Source organism: Bombina bombina, chromosome 3 (genome assembly GCF_027579735.1).
Source record: "Bombina bombina isolate aBomBom1 chromosome 3, aBomBom1.pri, whole genome shotgun sequence".
NCBI lineage: Eukaryota > Metazoa > Chordata > Amphibia > Anura > Bombinatoridae > Bombina > Bombina bombina.
The window spans coordinates 185,666,726-185,688,171 of NC_069501.1; the positions used below are offsets into that span (position 1 = coordinate 185,666,726).

The following is a 21,446-nucleotide window of genomic DNA, read 5'->3' on the forward strand; positions in this document are numbered from 1 at the left end:
CATTATGTTGCGGGGAGCTGTGAACGTACTAACGGCCCAAACACACACCCTTTTCACACTTCACTCATGGTATTGTGCACTGTCCCTTTATAGCAGAGAATATATCACACTCCACATTTTCCTTTTCACCAAAACTGCGAGTATCTCATACCCTCGTGGCAGTTCGTGACCATTAATGTGTTGTGAATGTGTTGTAAACAAAGCAAATGCTTGAACAGTGGTGTTACCTCCTTCAGCGTATATGTGCATATGTCGATAGTGCCGTGAGACTCTCTGTCTTCAGTGTGGTTTCTATGGGCCCCCCGTATGGGTATCTAGTCTCACCTCGCAATTTCTGTGGCTTAGATGGCACGATATCCAGGTAGCTGTGGTGGCGTCTCCTCGTTCCGACGCGCGTTTCGGGACTCCGCCCCTTTCGGGACTCCGCCCCTTTCTCAAGGAATTTACAGGTAATGGGGTGGAGGTGTGACTTAAATAGAATCAATAGTAATCTCATTGGCTACTCGCATACACACCCCCACTCTAACGTCACATTCTACACTCGTGTTTGTGAAAGCATTGCTGAGATAGAAAACGAATGAATCTAAGACTCACGAATAGCTGGTGATCGCTGCCGAGCAGGTACTAAATAGGCTCCACATAACTCCCCAGTGAGAATATGTCAATATATGACACCTTCGAGATTATTCGTGAGTCTTAGATTCATTCGTTTTCTATCTCAGCAATGCTTTCACAAACACGAGTGTAGAATGTGACGTTAGAGTGGGGGTGTGTATGCGAGTAGCCAATGAGATTACTATTGATTCTATTTAAGTCACACCTCCACCCCATTACCTGTAAATTCCTTGAGAAAGGGGCGGAGTCCCGAAACGCGCGTCGGAACGAGGAGACGCCACCACAGCTACCTGGATATCGTGCCATCTAAGCCACAGAAATTGCGAGGTGAGACTAGATACCCATACGGGGGGCCCATAGAAACCACACTGAAGACAGAGAGTCTCACGGCACTATCGACATATGCACATATACGCTGAAGGAGGTAACACCACTGTTCAAGCATTTGCTTTGTTTACAACACATTCACAACACATTAATGGTCACGAACTGCCACGAGGGTATGAGATACTCGCAGTTTTGGTGAAAAGGAAAATGTGGAGTGTGATATATTCTCTGCTATAAAGGGACAGTGCACAATACCGTGAGTGAAGTGTGAAAAGGGTGTGTGTTTGGGCCGTTAGTACGTTCACAGCTCCCCGCAACATAATGTATGGCCAGTAGCACGTCAGGTTAAAGGGACATCTGAACCAAAAGATTTCAACAATTACAAGATTTGTCACTATAGCCGTTACCAGCATTCACTATGATGGATTACAAATACCATAATATATCATGTCTCCTGTGACCACCTTTATACAGTGGCAAGTAGACAAATTGCTGATGGTTTCAAACAGATACATATTGTTACAGCTGGAGGCTTTATAACGAATGAGACATTCTTGTTTTGGGAGTTGCCACAATTAATACGAGACACTCTTGGTTAATATAATACTACAGAGTTGAAGATTGAGTGGACACTCGCAATGGTTCTTGATCCTTTGAGGTCCTGAGTGGGTGGTGTCGTAATATTCACTCTCTGGGGACGCCCTGGGAGTGACATTGCATTTTTTTTTTTTTTGATGATTGTTTTTGCTTTGATGTTTTTCTTTATTTTGCTGAGGGTTAGATACGAATGTGTTTGGTGGATGGGGTATGTGTGGATTTGAGTGAACTTACACCTGATGTTTCCTTGATACTCATGATTGCTTTTTGTGAAAGATCAATTTTGATCATATCTTTTGTTGAAGAATAAAACTTTTTGACTCTAAGACTCAGTGGCTGGGATTTTTGAAATTTTGTACTATTATTCAGTCTTTGACCGGACTTTATCCCGTGCCTGAGCACACTAACTAGAAAGGGTGGTGCGGTCACACTTTATGGTATATATATATATATGTGTTTAATGTTCCGTTAAGTCCTATTTCTTTTGCAAGATGTACCGAGTCCGCGGATTCATCCTAACTTGTGGGATATTGTCCTTCCTGACAGGAAGTAGCAAAGAGAGCACCACAGCAGAGCTGTCTATATAGCTCCCCCCTTAACTCCACCCCCCAGTCATTCTCTTTGCTGGCTCTAAGCTGGAAGGGTAAAGAGAAGAGGTGTTAAACTGTTAGTTTTTATTTTATCTTCAATCAAGAGTTTGTTATTTTTAAATGGTACCGGTGTTGTACTATTTACTCTCAGGCAGGACATAGATGAAGATTTCTGCCTGGAGGATGATGATGATCTTAGCATTTGTAACTAAGGTCCACTGCTGTTCCCACATGAGCTGAGGAGTACAGGAAAACTTCAGTGTGAGGAACGGTTTCTTGCTATACAGCAATGAGGTATGTTCAGTCATATTTCTCCAACATAGGTGTGTCCGGTCCACGGCGTCATCCTTACTTGTGGGATATTCTCTTCCCCAACAGGAAATGGCAAAGAGCCCAGCAAAGCTGGTCACATGATCCCTCCTAGGCTCCGCCTACCCCAGTCATTCTCTTTGCCGTTGTACAGGCAACATCTCCACGGAGATGGCTTAGAGTTTTTTAGTGTTTAACTGTAGTTTTTATTATTCAATCAAGAGTTTGTTATTTTAAAATAGTGCTGGTATGTACTATTTACTCAGAAACAGAAAAGAGATGAAGATTTCTGTTTGTATGAGGAAAATGATTTTAGCAACCGTTACTAAAATCCATGGCTGTTCCACACAGGACTGTTGAGAGGAATTAACTTCAGTTGGGGGAACAGTGAGCAGTCTCTTGCTGCTTGAGGTATGACACATTCTAACAAGACGATGTAATGCTGGAAGCTGTCATTTTCCCTATGGGATCCGGTAAGCCATGTTTATTAAGATAGTAAATAAGGGCTTCACAAGGGCTTATTAAGACTGTAGACTTTTTCTGGGCTAAATCGATTCATTATTAACACATATTTAGCCTTGAGGAATCATTTAATCTGGGTATTTTGATAAGATTATATCGGCAGGCGCTGTTTTAGACACCTTATTCTTTAGGGGCTTTCCCAAATCATAGGCAGAGCCTCATTTTCGCGCCGGTGTTGCGCACTTGTTTTTGAGAGGCATGACATGCAGTCGCATGTGTGAGGAGCTCTGATACATAGAAAAGACTTTCTGAAGGCGTCATTTGGTATCGTATTCCCCTTTGGGCTTGGTTGGGTCTCAGCAAAGCAGATACCAGGGACTGTAAAGGGGTTAAAGTTAAAAACGGCTCCGGTTCCGTTATTTTAAGGGTTAAAGCTTCCAAATTTGGTGTGCAATACTTTTAAGGCTTTAAGACACTGTGGTGAAATTTTGGTGAATTTTGAACAATTCCTTCATATTTTTTCGCAATTGCAGTAATAAAGTGTGTTCAGTTTAAAATTTAAAGTGACAGTAACGGTTTTATTTTAAAACGTTTTTTGTACTTTGTTATCAAGTTTATGCCTGTTTAACATGTCTGAACTACCAGATAGACTGTGTTCTGAATGTGGGGAAGCCAGAGTTCCTTCTCATTTAAATAAATGTGATTTATGTGACAATGACAATGATGCCCAAGATGATTCCTCAAGTGAGGGGAGTAAGCATGGTACTGCATAATTCCCTCCTTCGTCTACACGAGTCTTGCCCACTCAGGAGGCCCCTAGTACATCTAGCGCGCCAATACTCCTTACTATGCAACAATTAACGGCTGTAATGGATAATTCTGTCAAAAACATTTTAGCCAAGATGCACACTTATCAGCGTAAGCGCGACTGCTCTGTTTTAGATACTGAAGAGCATGACGACGCTGATAATAATGGTTCTGAAGGGCCCCTAAACCAGTCTGATGGGGCCAGGGAGGTTTTGTCTGAGGGAGAAATTACAGATTCAGGGAACATTTCTCAACAAGCTGAACCTGATGTGATTACGTTTAAATTTAAGTTGGAACATCTCCGCGCTCTGCTTAAGGAGGTATTATCCACTCTGGATGATTGTGACAATTTGGTCATCCCAGAGAAACTATGTAAAATGGACAAGTTCCTAGAGGTTCCGGGGCTCCCAGAAGCTTTTCCTATACCCAAGCGGGTGGCGGACATTGTAAATAAAGAATGGGAAAGGCCCGGTATTCCTTTCGTCCCTCCCCCCATATTTAAAAAATTGTTTCCTATGGTCGACCCCAGAAAGGACTTATGGCAGACAGTCCCCAAGGTCGAGGGAGCGGTTTCCACTTTAAACAAACGCACCACTATACCCATAGAAGATAGTTGTGCTTTCAAAGATCCTATGGATAAAAAATTAGAAGGTTTACTTAAAAAGATGTTTGTTCAGCAGGGTTACCTTCTACAACCAATTTCATGCATTGTCCCTGTCGCTACAGCCGCGTGTTTCTGGTTCGATGAGCTGGTAAAGGCGGTCGATAGTGATTCTCCTCCTTATGAGGAGATTATGGACAGAATCAATGCTCTCAAATTGGCTAATTCTTTCACCCTAGACGCCACTTTGCAATTGGCTAGGTTAGCGGCTAAGAATTCTGGGTTTGCTATTGTGGCGCGCAGAGCGCTTTGGTTGAAATCTTGGTCAGCTGATGCGTCTTCCAAGAACAAGCTACTTAACATTCCTTTCAAGGGGAAAACGCTGTTTGGCCCTGACTTGAAAGAGATTATCTCTGATATCACTGGGGGTAAGGGCCACGCCCTTCCTCAGGATCGGCCTTTCAAGGCCAAAAATAAACCTAATTTTCGTCCCTTTCGTAGAAACGGACCAGCCCAAAGTGCTACGTCCTCTAAGCAAGAGGGTAATACTTCTCAAGCCAAGCAAGCTTGGAGACCAATGCAAGGCTGGAACAAGGGAAAGCAGGCCAAGAAACCTGCCACTGCTACCAAGACAGCATGAAATGTTGGCCCCCGATCCGGGACCGGATCTGGTGGGGGGCAGACTCTCTCTCTTCGCTCAGGCTTGGGCAAGAGATGTTCTGGATCCTTGGACACTAGAAATAGTCTCCCAAGGTTATCTTCTGGAATTCAAGGGGCTTCCCCCAAGGGGGAGGTTCCACAGGTCTCAGTTGTCTTCAGACCACATAAAAAGACAAGCATTCTTACATTGTGTAGAAGACCTGTTAAAAATGGGAGTGATTCATCCTGTTCCATTAGGAGAACAAGGGATGGGGTTCTACTCCAATCTGTTCATAGTTCCCAAAAAAGAGGGAACGTTCAGACCAATCTTAGATCTCAAGATCTTAAACAAGTTTCTCAAGGTTCCATCGTTCAAAATGGAAACCATTCGAACAATTCTTCCTTCCATCCAGGAAGGTCAATTCATGACCACGGTGGATTTAAAGGATGCGTATCTACATATTCCTATCCACAAGGAACATCATCGGTTCCTAAGGTTCGCATTCCTGGACAAGCATTACCAGTTCGTGGCGCTTCCTTTCGGATTAGCCACTGCTCCAAGGATTTTCACAAAGGTACTAGGGTCCCTTCTAGCTGTGCTAAGACCAAGGGGCATTGCTGTAGTACCTTACTTGGACGACATTCTGATTCAAGCGTCGTCCCTTCCTCAAGCAAAGGCTCACACGGACATCGTCCTGGCCTTTCTCAGATCTCACGGATGGAAAGTGAACGTGGAAAAGAGTTCTCTATCTCCGTCAACAAGGGTTCCCTTCTTGGGAACAATAATAGACTCCTTAGAAATGAGGATTTTTCTGACAGAGGCCAGAAAAACAAAACTTCTAGACTCTTGTCGGATACTTCATTCCGTTCCTCTTCCTTCCATAGCGCAGTGCATGGAAGTGATAGGTTTGATGGTAGCGGCAATGGACATAGTTCCTTTTGCGCGCATTCATCTAAGACCATTACAACTGTGCATGCTCAGTCGGTGGAATGGGGACTATACAGACTTGTCTCCGAGGATACAAGTAAATCAGAGGACCAGAGACTCACTCCGTTGGTGGCTGTCCCTGGACAACCTGTCACAAGGGATGACCTTCCGCAGACCAGAGTGGGTCATTGTCACGACCGACGCCAGTCTGATGGGCTGGGGCGCGGTCTGGGGATCCCTGAAAGCTCAGGGTCTTTGGTCTCGGGAAGAATCTCTTCTACCGATAAATATTCTGGAACTGAGAGCGATATTCAATGCTCTCAAGGCTTGGCCTCAGCTAGCGAGGGCCAAGTTCATACGGTTTCAATCAGACAACATGACAACTGTTGCGTACATCAACCATCAGGGGGGAACAAGGAGTTCCCTGGCGATGGAAGAAGTGACCAAAATCATTCAATGGGCGGAGTCTCACTCCTGCCACCTGTCTGCAATCCACATCCCAGGAGTGGAAAATTGGGAAGCGGATTTTCTGAGTCGTCAGACATTGCATCCGGGGGAGTGGGAACTCCATCCGGAAATCTTTGCCCAAATCACTCAACTGTGGGGCATTCCAGACATGGATCTGATGGCCTCTCGTCAGAACTTCAAAGTTCCTTGCTACGGGTCCAGATCCAGGGATCCCAAGGCGGCTCTAGTGGATGCACTAGTAGCACCTTGGACCTTCAAACTAGCTTATGTATTCCCGCCGTTTCCTCTCATCCCCAGGCTGGTAGCCAGGATCAATCAGGAGAGGGCGTCGGTGATCTTGATAGCTCCTGCGTGGCCACGCAGGACTTGGTATGCAGATCTGGTGAATATGTCATCGGCTCCACCATGGAAGCTACCTTTGAGACGAGACCTTCTTGTTCAAGGTCCGTTCGTACATCCGAATCTGGTCTCACTCCAGCTGACTGCTTGGAGATTGAACGCTTGATCTTATCGAAGCGAGGGTTCTCAGATTCTGTTATCGATACTCTTGTTCAGGCCAGAAAGCCTGTAACTAGAAAGATTTACCACAAAATTTGGAAAAAATATATCTGTTGGTGTGAATCTAAAGGATTCCCTTGGGACAAGGTTAAGATTCCTAAGATTCTATCCTTCCTTCAAGAAGGATTGGAAAAAGGATTATCTGTAAGTTCCCTGAAGGGACAGATTTCTGCCTTGTCTGTGTTACTTCACAAAAAGCTGGCAGCTGTGCCAGATGTTCAAGCCTTTGTTCAGGCTCTGGTTAGAATCAAGCCTGTTTACAAACCTTTGACTCCTCCTTGGAGTCTCAACTTAGTTCTTTCAGTTCTTCAGGGGGTTCCGTTTGAACCCTTACATTCCGTTGATATTAAGTTATTATCTTGGAAAGTTTTGTTTTTGGTTGCAATTTCTTCTGCTAGAAGAGTTTCAGAATTATCTGCTCTGCAGTGTTCCCCTCCTTATCTGGTGTTCCATGCAGATAAGGTGGTTTTACGTACTAAACCTGGTTTTCTTCCAACCGAAACCAGTTTCAAAGAAGGAACGTTTGTTGCACAATTTGGATGTTGTTCGCGCTCTAAAATTCTATTTAGACGCTACAAAGGATTTTAGACAAACATCTTCCTTGTTTGTTGTTTATTCCGGTAAAAGGAGAGGTCAAAAAGCAACTTCTACCTCTCTCTCTTTTTGGATTAAAAGCATCATCAGATTGGCTTACGAGACTGCAGGACGGCAGCCTCCCGAAAGAATCACAGCTCATTCCACTAGGGCTGTGGCTTCCACATGGGCCTTCAAGAACGAGGCTTCTGTTGATCAGATATGTAGGGCAGCGACTTGGTCTTCACTGCACACTTTTACCAAATTTTACAAGTTTGATACTTTTGCTTCTTCTGAGGCTATTTTTGGGAGAAAGGTTTTGCAAGCCGTGGTGCCTTCCATCTAGGTGACCTGATTTGCTCCCTCCCATCATCCGTGTCCTAAAGCTTTGGTATTGGTTCCCACAAGTAAGGATGACGCCGTGGACCGGACACACCTATGTTGGAGAAAACAGAATTTATGTTTACCTGATAAATTACTTTCTCCAACGGTGTGTCCGGTCCACGGCCCGCCCTGGTTTTTTTAATCAGGTCTGATAATTTATTTTCTTTGACTACAGTCACCACGGTATCATATGGTTTCTCCTATGCAAATATTCCTCCTTAACGTCGGTCGAATGACTGGGGTAGGCGGAGCCTAGGAGGGATCATGTGACCAGCTTTGCTGGGCTCTTTGCCATTTCCTGTTGGGGAAGAGAATATCCCACAAGTAAGGATGACGCCGTGGACCGGACACACCGTTGGAGAAAGTAATTTATCAGGTAAACATAAATTCTGTTTTTCTGCAGAGACTATGTTAACTCAGAAAGTGTTTTCAGAGGTTTTTACTAGCTTGCATAAAGGGTTAATTTTTTGTGGGCACTCAGTTTGTTATGTGAATTTGGGATAAACGTTTTTGTGTCTGGGAGTAACGTTTTCTGTTTTATGGGACATTAGCTTGAGGGTTGTTTGGGGTTGTTGATAACCCACATGGCTTTCAGGCAGGGTTTGTTAGTTTTGTGTAGGCCCCAGCAACATCGAGTGAGGTGAGCGGGGCCTATTTTCGCGCCTCAGTTGCGCATTTGCAAGCAACTTCTCCTGAGGTCCTGATAGTCTTCTGAGGGACTAATTGAAGCTTTAAACCCCATGTTATCGCTTCCTAAGGGCAGGTAGGGCCACAGCAGAGCTGTGGCAAGGTGCTTTAGGGGTTTTTAGACAATTATCAATCCGTTTTTTTCATTTGGGGGTCTATTGCTTTTTTACTTGTGGTGCAGTCCTTCTAAAGCTTAGTGGGTACACTGTTAAAATTTCGGAATTTTTGAAGCAATTTTAACCTGTTTTGCAGTTTGTGTATGCCTTTTTTTCTCTTAAAGGTACAGTACCTTTTTTGCAAATTGTGTTTTTTTCATTAAATAAAGTGTTTTCCAAGCTTGCTTGCTTCATTACTAGCCTGTTAAACATGTCTGACACTGAGGAAACTCATTGTTCAATTTGTTTAGAAGCCATTGTGGAACCCCCTCTAAGAATGTGTCCCAATTGTACTGATATGTCTATAAATTGCAAACAGCATATTTTGACTTCTAAGAATTTGGCATTAAATGATTCTCAGACAGAAGGAAATCAGGTTTCGCCATCTAGTTCTCCCCAAGTGTCACAACCAGTAACGCCCGCACAAGCGACGCCAAGTACTTCTAGTGCGTCTAATTCTTTCACCTTGCAAGATATGGCTTCAGTTATGAATACTACCCTCACAGAGGTTTTATCTAAACTGCCAGGGTTGCAAGGGAAGCGCAGTAGCTATGGGTTAAGAACAAATGCTGAGCCTTCTGACGCTTTAGTAGCCGTATCCGATATTCCCTCACAGTGTTCTGAAGTAGGGATAAGGGATTTGCTGTCTGAGGGAGAGATTTCTGATTCAGGAAAGATGTTCCCTCAGACAGATTCAGATATGACGGCATTTAAATTTAAGCTAGAGCACCTCCGCTTATTGCTCAGGGAGGTTTTAGCTACTCTGGATGATTGTGACCCTATTGTCGTTCCAGAGAAATTGTGTAAAATGGACAAATATTTAGAGGTTCCTGTTTACACTGATTTACCGGTCCCTAAGAGGATTTTGGACATTGTTACTAAGGAGTGGGATAGACCAGGCATTCCGTTCGCTCCCCCTCCTGTTTTTAAGAAAATGTTCCCCATTTCTGACACCATAAAGGACTCATGGCAGACGGTCCCTAAGGTGGAAGGAGCTATTTCTACTCTGGCTTAGCGTACAACTATACCTATTGAAGACAGTTGTGCTTTCATTGATCCTATGGATAAAAGTTAGAGGGTCTCCTAAAGAAAATTTTTGTTCATCAGGGTTTTCTTCTTCAACCTATAGCGTGCATTGTTCCGGTAACTACTGCAGCTGCTTTTTGGTTTGAGGCTCTAGAAGAGGCTCTTCAGATAGAGACCCCACTAGATGATATTTTGGACAGAATTAATGCCCTTAAGTTGGCTAATTCTTTTATTACAGACGCCGCTTTTCATCTTGCTAAGTTAGCGGCAAAGAATTCAGGTTTTGTCATTTTAGCGCGAAGAGCGTTATGGCTTAAGTCCTGGTCAGCTGATGTGTCATCTAAATCTAAGCTTTTGTCCATCCCTTTCAAAGGTAAGACCCTATTCGGGCCTGCACTGAAAGAGATCATTTCAGACATCACTGGAGGGAAGGGTCATGCCCTCTCTCAAGATAAGTCAAATAAGACAAGGACTAAACAAAATAATTTTCGTTCCTTTCGAAACTTCAAAGGTGGTCCCGCTTCCTCTTCCCCTGCTGCAAAGCAAGAGGGGAACTTTGCTCAATCCAAGCCAACCTGGAGACCTAACCAGGCTTGGAACAAGGGTAAACAGGCCAAAAAGCCTGCTGCTGCCACTAAGACAGCATGAAGGGGTAGCCCCCGATCCGGGACCGGATCAAGTAGGGGGCAGACTTTCTGTCTTTGCTCAGGCCTGGGCAAGAGACGTTCAGGACTCCTGGGCAGTAGAAATTGTAACCCAGGGCTATCTCCTAGATTTCAAAGATTCTCCTCCAAGGGGGAGATTCCATCTTTCTCAATTGTCTGTAAACCGAACAAAAAGAGAAGCGTTCTTACGCTGTGTAGAAGACCTTTTTACCATGGGAGTGATCTGCCCAGTTCCGAAAACAGAACAGGGGCAAGGTTTCTACTCCAATCTGTTTGTGGTTCCCAAAAAAGAGGGAACCTTCAGACCAATTCTAGATCTCAAGATCCTAAACCAATTCCTAAGAGTTCCATCCTTCAAGATGGAGTCCATTCGGACTATTTTACCAATGATCCAGGAGGGTCAGTATATGACTACAGTGGATCTAAAGGATGCGTATCTACACATTCCTATCCACAAAGATCATCACCAGTTCCTCAGGTTTGCCTTTCTAGACAAGCATTACCAGTTTGTGGCTCTTCCCTTCGGGTTGGCCACGGCGCCAAGAATCTTCACAAAGGTGCTAAGGTCCCTTCTGGCGGTCCTAAGGCCGAGGGGCATAGCAGTGGCGCCTTATCTAGACGACATCTTAATTCAAGCGTTGACTTTCCAACTTGCCAAGTCTCACACGAACTTAGTGTTGGCCTTTCTAAGATCTCATGGCTGGAAGGTGAACGTGAAAAAGAGTTCTCTTATTCCTCTCACAAGAGTTCCATTCCTGGGAACTCTGATAGATTCAGTGGATATGAAAGTATTTCTGACGGAGGTCAGGAAATCAAAGATTTTAACCACCTGCCGAGCTCTTCATTCCATTCCTCGGCCGTCAGTGGCTCAGTGTATGGAGGTCATTGGACTCATGGTAGCGGCAATGGACATCATTCCGTTTGCTCGCTTGCATCTCAGACCACTGCAACTATGCATGCTCAAACAGTGAAATGGGGATTATGCAGATTTATCTCCTCGGATAAATCTGGATCAAGAGACCAGAGACTCTCTTCTTTGGTGGTTGTCACAGGATCACCTGTCCAGGGGAATGTGTTTCCGCAGGCCAGCGTGGGTTATTGTGACGACGGACGCCAGCCTACTGGGCTGGGGTGCAGTCTGGAATTCCCTGAAAGCACAGGGTTTGTGGACTCGGGAGGAGGCCCTCCTACCGATAAATATTCTGGAATTAAGAGCGATATTCAATGCTCTTCAGGCGTGGCCTCAGCTGGCCAAATTCATCAGGTTTCAGTCGGACAACATGACGACTGTAGCTTATATCAATCATCAGGGGGGAACAAGGAGTTCCTTGGCGATGATAGAAGTTTCCAGGATAATCCGATGGGCAGAGGCTCACTCTTGCCATCTATCAGCGATCTATATCCCAGAGGTGGAGAACTGGGAGGCAGATTTTCTAGGTCGTCAGACTTTTCATCCGGGGGAGTGGGAGCTCCATCCGGAGGTGTTTGCTCAACTGGTTCAGCTATGGGCACACCAGAATTGGATCTGATGGCGTCTCGTCAGAACGCCAAACTTTCTCGTTACGGATCCAGGTCAAGGGATCCTCAGGCAGTACTGATAGATGCTCTAGCAGTACCCTGGTCGTTCAACCTGGCTTATGTGTTTCCACCATTCCCTCTGCGTCTGATTGCCAGAATCAAACAGGAGAGAGCTTCGGTGATTTTGATAGCGCCTGCGTGGCCACGCAGGACTTGGTATGCAGACCTGTTGGATATGTCAACTCTGCCACCATGGACTCTGCCACTGAGACGGGACCTTTTGATTCAAGGTCCATTCAAGCATCCAAATCTAATTTCTCTGCAACTGATTGCTTGGAGATTAAACGCTTGATTTTATCAAAGCGGGGTTTCTCTGAGTCGGTCATAGATACCTTGATTCAGGCTCGAAAGCCTGTCACCAGGAAGATCTATCATAAGATATGGCGTAAATATCTTTTTTGGTGCGAATCCAAAGGCTACTCATGGAGTAAGATCAGGATTCCTAGGATTTTGTCTTTTCTCCAAGAAGGATTGGAGAAAGGATTGTCCGCTAGTTCCTTAAAGGGACAGATATCTGCTTTGTCTATACTGTTGCACAAGCGTCTGGCAGATGTCCCAGTTGTTCGGGTTTTTTGTCAGGCTTTAGTTAGAATTAAGCCTGTGTTTAAACCTGTTGCTCCGCCATGGAGTCTAACTTTAGTTCTTAAAGTTCTTCAGGGGGTTCCGTTTGAACTCATGCATTCCATAGATATTAAGCTTCTATCTTGGAAAGTTCTGCTTCTAGTTGCTATCTCTTCAGTTCGAAGGGTTTCTGAACTATCTGCATTACAATCTGACTCGCCTTATCTTGTTTTCCATGCTGATAAGGTGGTTTTGCGTACCAAACCTGGGTTCCTCCCTAAGGTTGTTTCTAACAGGAATATCAGTCAGGAAATTGTTGTTCCTTCTCTGTATCCTAATCCTTCTTCTAAGAAGGAACGTCTGTTGCACAACTTGGACGTGGTTCGTGCCTTGAAGTTTTATTTGCAGGCAACCAAAGATTTTCGCCAATTATCTTCTTTGTTTGTTGTCTATGCTGGAAAGCGTAGAGGTCAAAAGGCTACGGCTACCTCTCTTTCCTTTTGGCTGAAAAGCATCATCCGTTTGGCCTATGAGACTGCTGGACAGCAGCCTCCTGAAAGAATTACAGCTCACTCCACTAGAGCGGTGGCTTCCACATGGGCTTTTAAAAATTATGCTTCTGTTGAACAGACTTGTAAGGCTGCGACTTGGTCTTTGCTTCATACCTTTTCCAAATTTTACAAATTTTATACTTTTGCTTCTTCGGAGGCTATTTTTGGGAGAAAGGTTTTGCAAGCAGTGGTGCCTTCCGTTTAGGTTCCTGTCTTGTCCCTCCCTTCATCCGTGTCCTAAAGCTTTGGTATTGGTATCCCACAAGTTAGGATGAATCCGTGGACTCGGTACATCTTGCAAAAGAAAACAAAATTTATGCTTACCTGATAAATTTCTTTCTTTTGCAATGTACCGAGTCCACGGCCCGCCCTGTCTATTCAAGACAGATAGTATTTGTTATGTAAACTTCAGTCACCTCTGCACCTTATAGTTTCTCCTTTTCTTCCTTGGCCTTCGGTCGAATGACTGGGGGGAGCTATATAGACAGCTCTGCTGTGGTGCTCTCTTTGCTACTTCCTGTCAGGAAGGACAATATCCCACAAGTTATGATGAATCCGTGGACTCAGTACATCGCAAAAGAGAGAAATTTATCAGGTAAGCATAAATTTTGTTTTTTTAGTTTATTCTGTGACATTTGTGCCATAGTAGTTTGCACAACCTATAATATAAGAAAAAAGTGGCTAAAGTGGTATAAAGCATAAACCGCAAAATAGACACCAGGGGGCGCTCTCAATACAAATAAATATGTATGTGTGTTTGTGTGTATATGTGTGTGTGTGTGTATATATATATATATATATATATATATATATATATATATATATATATATATATATATATATATTCAGGGCTCAAAATTTTCACTAGCCATTGGTGAATGAAAATTTAACAGTGGCAAGTGAAACATATTGAGTGAATGTTGGGCTACCTGCTACAAATATTTTCTAAAGGGATATTATATATCCATAAAAGGGCTAGGATATTATATTCCTAATTCCTCTAGGGCTATAGGGACCCCATTAGTAATTAGACTGTTACTTCTGAGAGTGTAAACAGGGACAGAGAGAGATTGGAGAGGAAAAGTGAGTGTGGAGAAAAAAAGAAAGAGTAAAGAGATATGAGAGAGGATTAAGACTGAAATGATATGGCCTGAGAGAAAATGGAGGGTGTAAAAAGAGACATTGGGAAGAGGAGGCAGTGGAGAAAGATAGATGAGAGATGATAATTATAAAACAATTTACAAGGTCTGCTATGACCTCACATTGCTGTGAACACTCTTTGCACTCTCTCAGTTCAACTGTTGTCTTCCCCAGAACCCTAGTTCAAGTTGATAACTGCTATACACTTATTTTTTGTTAATGTATTACTGTATGTAGCATTATTTAATCTATGATATAAAACATAAACAATATTAAAAAAATTACCGGTTAAAAAAATGTCTCTTTGGAATAGCAGAACATCTGTGCAACGCTGGTATCCTCCATGCCAAGTAATGAAAGATGTATTGACTTTTGTTTGATTGAGTTCCTACTGTGGGGCCGGTATTTTTAATATAGTAAAGCTAAACTGTTTTGGTTTTAATTTTACATAAGAGCAAATACCGTACTGTAAAAGTAATGCAATTTCTTTAAGGATATATATATATATGTGTGTGTGTGTGTGTGTGTTTTGCAACCCAATACTCTTATGGAAACTTCTTGATTATTCTTTATCATATTTGCTGTGACAGATTAAAGGTACACACCTGTAACATGACTTTACTGTTGAGTTGCTATAGAATTACATATCAGCCAAGTCTTAACATTTTTAAAACAAAGTTACATCCTTTTTACTGTAATTCTTTTTCAATAGCCAAACTTTACTCACCATTTGCCTTGTTTGGAGAAGCCAATCTGGGCTTTAGTCTGCAGACATGATAAAGCCAATTAATAGTTAGCCATGAGAAGTCAGCAGGCATTTACAATTCTAAAAGTTAGAAATTACTTAATTTTCAGAGCTTAATTACATTAAAAGGGGCCAAAGTAAATAAAAATGTATTGCAAAGTTGTTGTTTTTATGCTAAACTAAACATTTTATTTAAAAACCTCAAGGTGTTGACTGTCCCTTTTTAAAGGCAGATATAAGTGAGCTCAGCACAGTACCTAGTAGTGGAATAAACACAATTTTGAGAATTAAATTACAATAAAAGGTGTCATAAAATAAGGAAACTACATAGCCAAATATATTTACTACATACATTTTATTTAAAGGGACGTAAAACGGCTGGGTACAACTACAGTAGCAAGGTTACTACTTACCATGTTCTTATTTTTCTCTTGTACCCGCAGCTCTCTTTAAAGCCATTCTCTTATTTTAACTCATTGCAGAATCCAGTTGGTAAAGCTCTGCGTTTTTATACTGGGTGCCAACATCTTGTATCACGCGTATTGTTTTACCCTGTGATAGGAGTTGTGCACTTTCACACAATGTGATGTTACCGGTTTTTTGATGGCTGTAACTTTCACTTCAGTTTAGCTCACATAATAGAGAGTGTTAATTTTTTTGTTGTTGTTTGCGCAGTTTAAAAGTTACATAACAAATATAAGCTTCAAGATGGTGGCTCCCAGTGTGAAGATGCAGACCTTCACTAATACTTGTAAGGGGTAAAAATAAGAGAATAACTTTGAAGACAGCAGCAGGGACAGGAGGAAAAACAGTAGCATGGTGAGTAGTAACCTGCTACTGTACTCAGCGGTTTAATGTCCCTTTAACTCATACAATTAAACATTTTGGCCTAGATTACAAGTGGAGCGCTAATTTATCGCGCATCCGTAAACAGGCAAATTTACCCATTAATGGGCGTACAATAAATAACCAGCCATTACAAGGGGCTGGTTATTGCTACCGCAAGCTTGTGGTAGCAATTATCGCTCAGAAAATGAATTTTCTAAAAGTACCCTCAAAATAAAGTATATTCTTTATATATATATATATATATATATATATATATATATATATATATATATATTATTTTTTTTTTTTTTTTTTTTTTTTTTTTATATATAGCTTTTTTTTTTTTTTAATAAAATAAAAAAACTGCAAAAAGCAGTTTATGAATTGTTAAAGATGGCGGGTCTAAAAAAAAGATGGCACTTAAAGGGACAGTCTAGTCCAAAATAAAATTTCATGCTTCAGATAGGGCATGTAACTTTCCAATTTACTTTTATCACCAATTTTGCTTTGTTCTCTTGGTATTCTTAGTTGAAAGCTAAACCTAGGAGGTTCATATGCTAATTTCTTAGACCTTGAAGGCTGCCTCTTATATAAAAGTATTTTGACATTTTTTCACCACTAGAGGGCTTTAGTTCATGTGTTTCATATAGATAACTCTGAGCTTACGCACATGGAGTTACCGGATAGTAGTCAGCACTGATTGGCTAAAATGCAAGTCTGTGAAAAGAACTGAAATAAGGGGGCTTGCAGAAGATGCTTAGATACAAGGTAATCACAGAGGTAAAAACTATATTAATATAACCGTGTTGGTTATGCAGAACTGGGTTATGGGTAATAAAGGGATTATCTATCTTTTTAAACAATAACATTTCTGGTATAGACTGTCCCTTCAAAAGTGCTTTAACATTGTGGTCTATGGGAACTGTGTTACCTGTAAATATATATGTATATATGCTTATATACATATATTTATATTTGCTGCGTGACTTACCCCTTCACTGCGCTAGTTCTCATGCCGTGTCTGAGCCTATGGAAGCGCACACTTTTGAGAGCGCAAAGCTTCCTTGCAATGCGATCGTGAGGTTCACATTGTACCTTACTTGTATTACCAGCACACACTTGGCGTGCGTTGGCATTTCTATGTTGAGCGCAAATGTCGCTTTCGTTGAAGCAATATTTTGTGCTTTATGGGGAATTCACGGTATGAGTTTTATATCACTTTGAGAACTTTTTACCACATCCCTGAAAGGGACAGTCAACTCAAATTTTTGTATTGTTTTAAAAGATAGATAATCCCTTTATTCCCCTTTCCCCTGTTTTGCACAGAAAACATGGTTATATTAATACACTTTTTACCTCTGTGATTACCTTGTATCTAAGCATCTTCTAATGGCCCCCTGATCACATGACTTTATTGACTTGCATTTAAGCCAATTAGTGCTGTGTTAGAATCCACGGGCGTCAGCACAATGTTATCTATATGGCTCAAATGAACCAGCTTCCTCTGATGTGAAAAGCAAATACAAAAGCATGTGATCATGGGGCTGTCTTTAGGGACTTAGAAACAGACAGAAATTTAGAGGTTTAAAGGTTATAAAGTATGTTATATAACCATGTTTTTGTGCAAAGCTGGGGAATGGGTAGTAAAGCCGTTATCTATCTTTTTAAACAATAAAAATGTTTGTGTTGACTGTCCCTTTTCTCTTGTTAAGTGTAGTCAGTCCACAGGTCATCTATTACTTATGGAATATATCTCTTCCTAACAGGAAGCTGAAAGAGGATCACCCAGCAGAGCTTGCTACATAGCTCCTCCCCTCACATGTCATATTCAGTCATTCGCTTGCAGCCTAACTAGATAGGTCGCTGTGAGAGGTCTGTGGTGTTTTTTAACTTAGTTTATTTCTACAATCAAAAGTTTGTTATTTTAAATGGCACCGGGGTGTGCTGTTTATTCTCAGGCAGCATTAGAAGAAGAATCTGCCTGCGTTTTATATGATCTTAGCAGACGTAACTAAGATCCACTGGCTGTTCTCATCTGAGGAGTGAGGTAACTTCAGAGAAGGGGAATAGCATGCAGGGCCCCCCTGCAAATGAGGTATGTGCAGTAATTATTTTTCTGAGGAATGGAATTGACTGAGAAAATACTGCTGATACCAATGTAAAGTAAGTTCAGCCTTAAATGCAGTGATAGCGACTGGTATTAGGCTGATGAGTGTGTGTACACTGAATGTATTTTTCTAAGGAATGGAATTGACTCTGAAAATACTGTTAATATTGAAATAATGTATGAGCCTTAACTGCAGTAAAAGCGACTGGTAGCAGGCTTATTAATAACAATTCATAACTTTTCAAATGTATGTTTAAAACGTTTACTGGCATGTTAATCGTTTTTTGTGAGGTACTTGGTGATAAAACTTATTGGGGCATGATTTTTACCACATGGCCATCTTTGTTTTCTGAGCTTCCCCACTGTTGTAATATGAGTGGGAGGGGCCTATTTTAGCGCTTTTTTGCGCAGTAAAAAATCAGTCACAATCTGTCTACTTCATCCTCCATGATCCAGATCGTCTCTAGAGAGCTCAGGGGTCTTCAAAATTCATTTTGAGGGAGGTAATCAGTCACAGCAGACCTGTGACAGTGTGTTTTGACTGTGAGAAAAACGTTAATTATTAAATTGTTAATCCGTTTTTGGGTATTAAGGGGTTAATCATCCATTTGCTGGTGGGTGCAATCCTTTGCTAACTTAATACATTTACTGTGAAAAATTGGTTGCTATAACTGTTTTGGTTCATTGTTATTTCAACTGTGACAGCTTTTTGTGCTTCTTAAAGGCACAGTAGCGTTTTTTATATTGCTTGTAAATTTATTTAGAAAAGTATTTCCAAGCTTGCTAGTCTGTTTAAACATGTCTGACACAGATGAATCTCTTTGTTCACTATGTTTAAAGGCCAATGTGGAGCCCAATAGAAATTTATGTACTAATTGCATTGATGCTACTTTAAATAAAAGTCAATCTTTACATGTAAAGAAATTATCACAAGGAGGGGGAAGTTATGCCGACTAACTCTCCTCACGTGTCAGTACCTTCGCCTCCCGCTCAGGAGGTGCGTGATTTTGTGGCGCCAAGTACATCAGGGAGGCCCTTACAAATCACTTTGCAAGACATGGCTACTGTTATGACAGAAGTATTATCTAAATTGCCAGAATTAAGAGGCAAGCGCGATAGCTCTGGGTTAAGGACAGAGCGCGCGGATGAGGTGAGAGCCATGTCAGATACTGCGTCACAGTTTGCAGAACGTGAAGACGGAGAGCTTCATTCTGTGGGTGACGGATCTGATCCAGGGAGACTGGATTCAGAGATTTCTAATTTTAAATTTAAGCTTGAGAACCTCCGCATATTGCTAGGGGAGGTATTAGCGGCTCTGAATGATTGTAACACGGTTGCAATTCCAGAAAAATTATGTAGGTTGGATAGATACTATGCGGTACTGGTGTGTACTGACGTGTTTCCTATACCTAAAAGGCTTACAGAGATTATTAGCAAGGAGTGGGATAGACCTGGTGTGCCCTTTTCCCCTCCTCCCATATTTAGGAAAATGTTTCCTATAGACGCCACCACACGAGACTTATGGCAGACGGTCCCTAAGGTGGAGGGAGCAGTTTCTACTTTAGCTAAGCGTACCACTATCCCGGTGGAGGATAGTTGTGCCTTTTCAGATCCAATGGATAAAAAATTAGAGGGTTACCTTAAGAAAATGTTTGTTCAACAAGGTTTTATCTTACAGCCCCTTGCATGCATTGCGCCTGTCACTGCTGTGGCGGCATTCTGGTTTGAGTCTCTGGAAGAGGCCATTCGCACAGCTCCATTGGATGAAATTATGAACAAGCTTAAAGCACTTAAGCTAGCTAACGCATTTGTTTCTGATGCCGTCGTACATTTAACCAAACTTACGGCTAAGAACTCCGGATTCGCCATCCAAGCGCGCAGAGCGCTATGGCTTAAATCCTGGTCAGCTGACGTGACTTCTAAATCTAAATTGCTTAATATTCCTTTCAAAGGGCAGACCTTATTCGGGCCCGGCTTGAAAGAAATTATAGCTGACATTACGGGAGGTAAGGGCCATGGTCTACCTCAGGACAGGGCCAAATCAAAGGCTAAACAGTCTAATTTTCGTGCCTTTCGTAACTTCAAGGCTGGAGCAGCATCAACTTCCTCCGCTCCAAAACAGGAAGGAGCTGTTGCTCGTTACAGGCAGGGCTGGAAAGTTAACCAGTCCTGGAACAAGGGCAAGCAGGCCAAGAAACCTGCTGCTGCCCCAAAGACAGCATGAAGAGAGGACCCCCTATCTGGAAACGGATCTAGTGGGGGGCAGACTTTCTCTCTTCGCCCAGGCTTGGGCAAGAGATGTCCAGGATCCCTGGGCGTTGGAGATCATATCTCAGGGATATCTCCTGGACTTCAAAACTTCTCCTCCACGAGGGAGATTTCATCTTTCAAGGTTATCAGCAAACCAAATAAAGAAAGAGGCGTTTCTACGCTGTGTACAAGACCTTTTACTAATGGGGGTGATCCACCCAGTTCCGCGGACGGAACACGGGCAGGGATTCTATTCAAATCTATTTGTGGTTCCCAAGAAAGAGGGAACCTTCAGACCAATCTTGGACTTAAAAAACAAATTTCTAAGAGTTCCATCATTCAAAATGGAAACTATTCGAACCATCCTTCCCATGATCCAAGAGGGTCAGTACATGACCACAGTGGATTTAAAGGATGCCTACCTTCACATACCGATTCACAAGGATCATTATCGGTACCTAAGATTTGCTTTCCTAGACAGGCATTACCAGTTTGTAGCTCTTCCCTTCGGATTAGCTACGGCTCCAAGAATCTTTACAAAAGTTCTGGGCTCACTTCTGGCGGTACTAAGACCGCGAGGCATAGCGGTGACTCCGTACCTAGACGACATTCTGATACAAGCGTCAAGTTTTCAAACTGCCAAGTCTCATACAGAGATAGTTCTGGCATTTCTGAGGTCGCATGGGTGGAAGGTGAACGTGGAAAAGAGTTCTCTATTACCACTTACAAGAGTTCCCTTTCTAGGGACTCTTATAGATTCTGTAGAGATGAAAATTTACCTGACAGAGGCCAGGTTATCAAAACTTCTAAATGCTTGCCGTGTCCTTCATTCCATTCCACACCCGTCAGTAGCTCAGTGCATGGAAGTAATCGGCTTAATGGTAGCGGCAATGGACATAGTACCATTTGCGCGCCTGCATCTCAGACCGCTGCAATTGTGTATGCTAAGTCAGTGGAACGGGGATTACTCAGATTTGTCCCCCCTACTAAGTCTGGATCAAGAGACCAGAGATTCTCTTCTATGGTGGCTCTCTCGGCCACATCTGTCCAAGGGGATGACCTTTCGCAGGCCAGATTGGACGATTGTAACAACAGACACCAGCCTTCTAGGCTGGGGCGCAGTCTTGAACTCCCTGAAAGCTCAGGGATTATGGACTCAGGAGGAGAAACTCCTCCCAATAAATATTCTGGAATTAAGAGCAATATTCAATGCTCTCCTAGCTTGGCCTCAGTTAGCAACTCTGAGGTTCATCAGATTTCAGTCGGACAACATCACGACTATGGCTTACATCAAC

The 21,446-nt window shown here is 42.5% G+C and overlaps 1 protein-coding gene across 3 annotated transcripts in view; it reads left to right on the forward strand.

The window, feature by feature from the left end:
* Positions 1-21,446, forward strand: part of ARL6 (ADP ribosylation factor like GTPase 6) — a 474,277-nt gene that overhangs the window by 80,586 nt on the left and 372,245 nt on the right. The gene's annotated exons all lie outside the window — the stretch shown is intronic.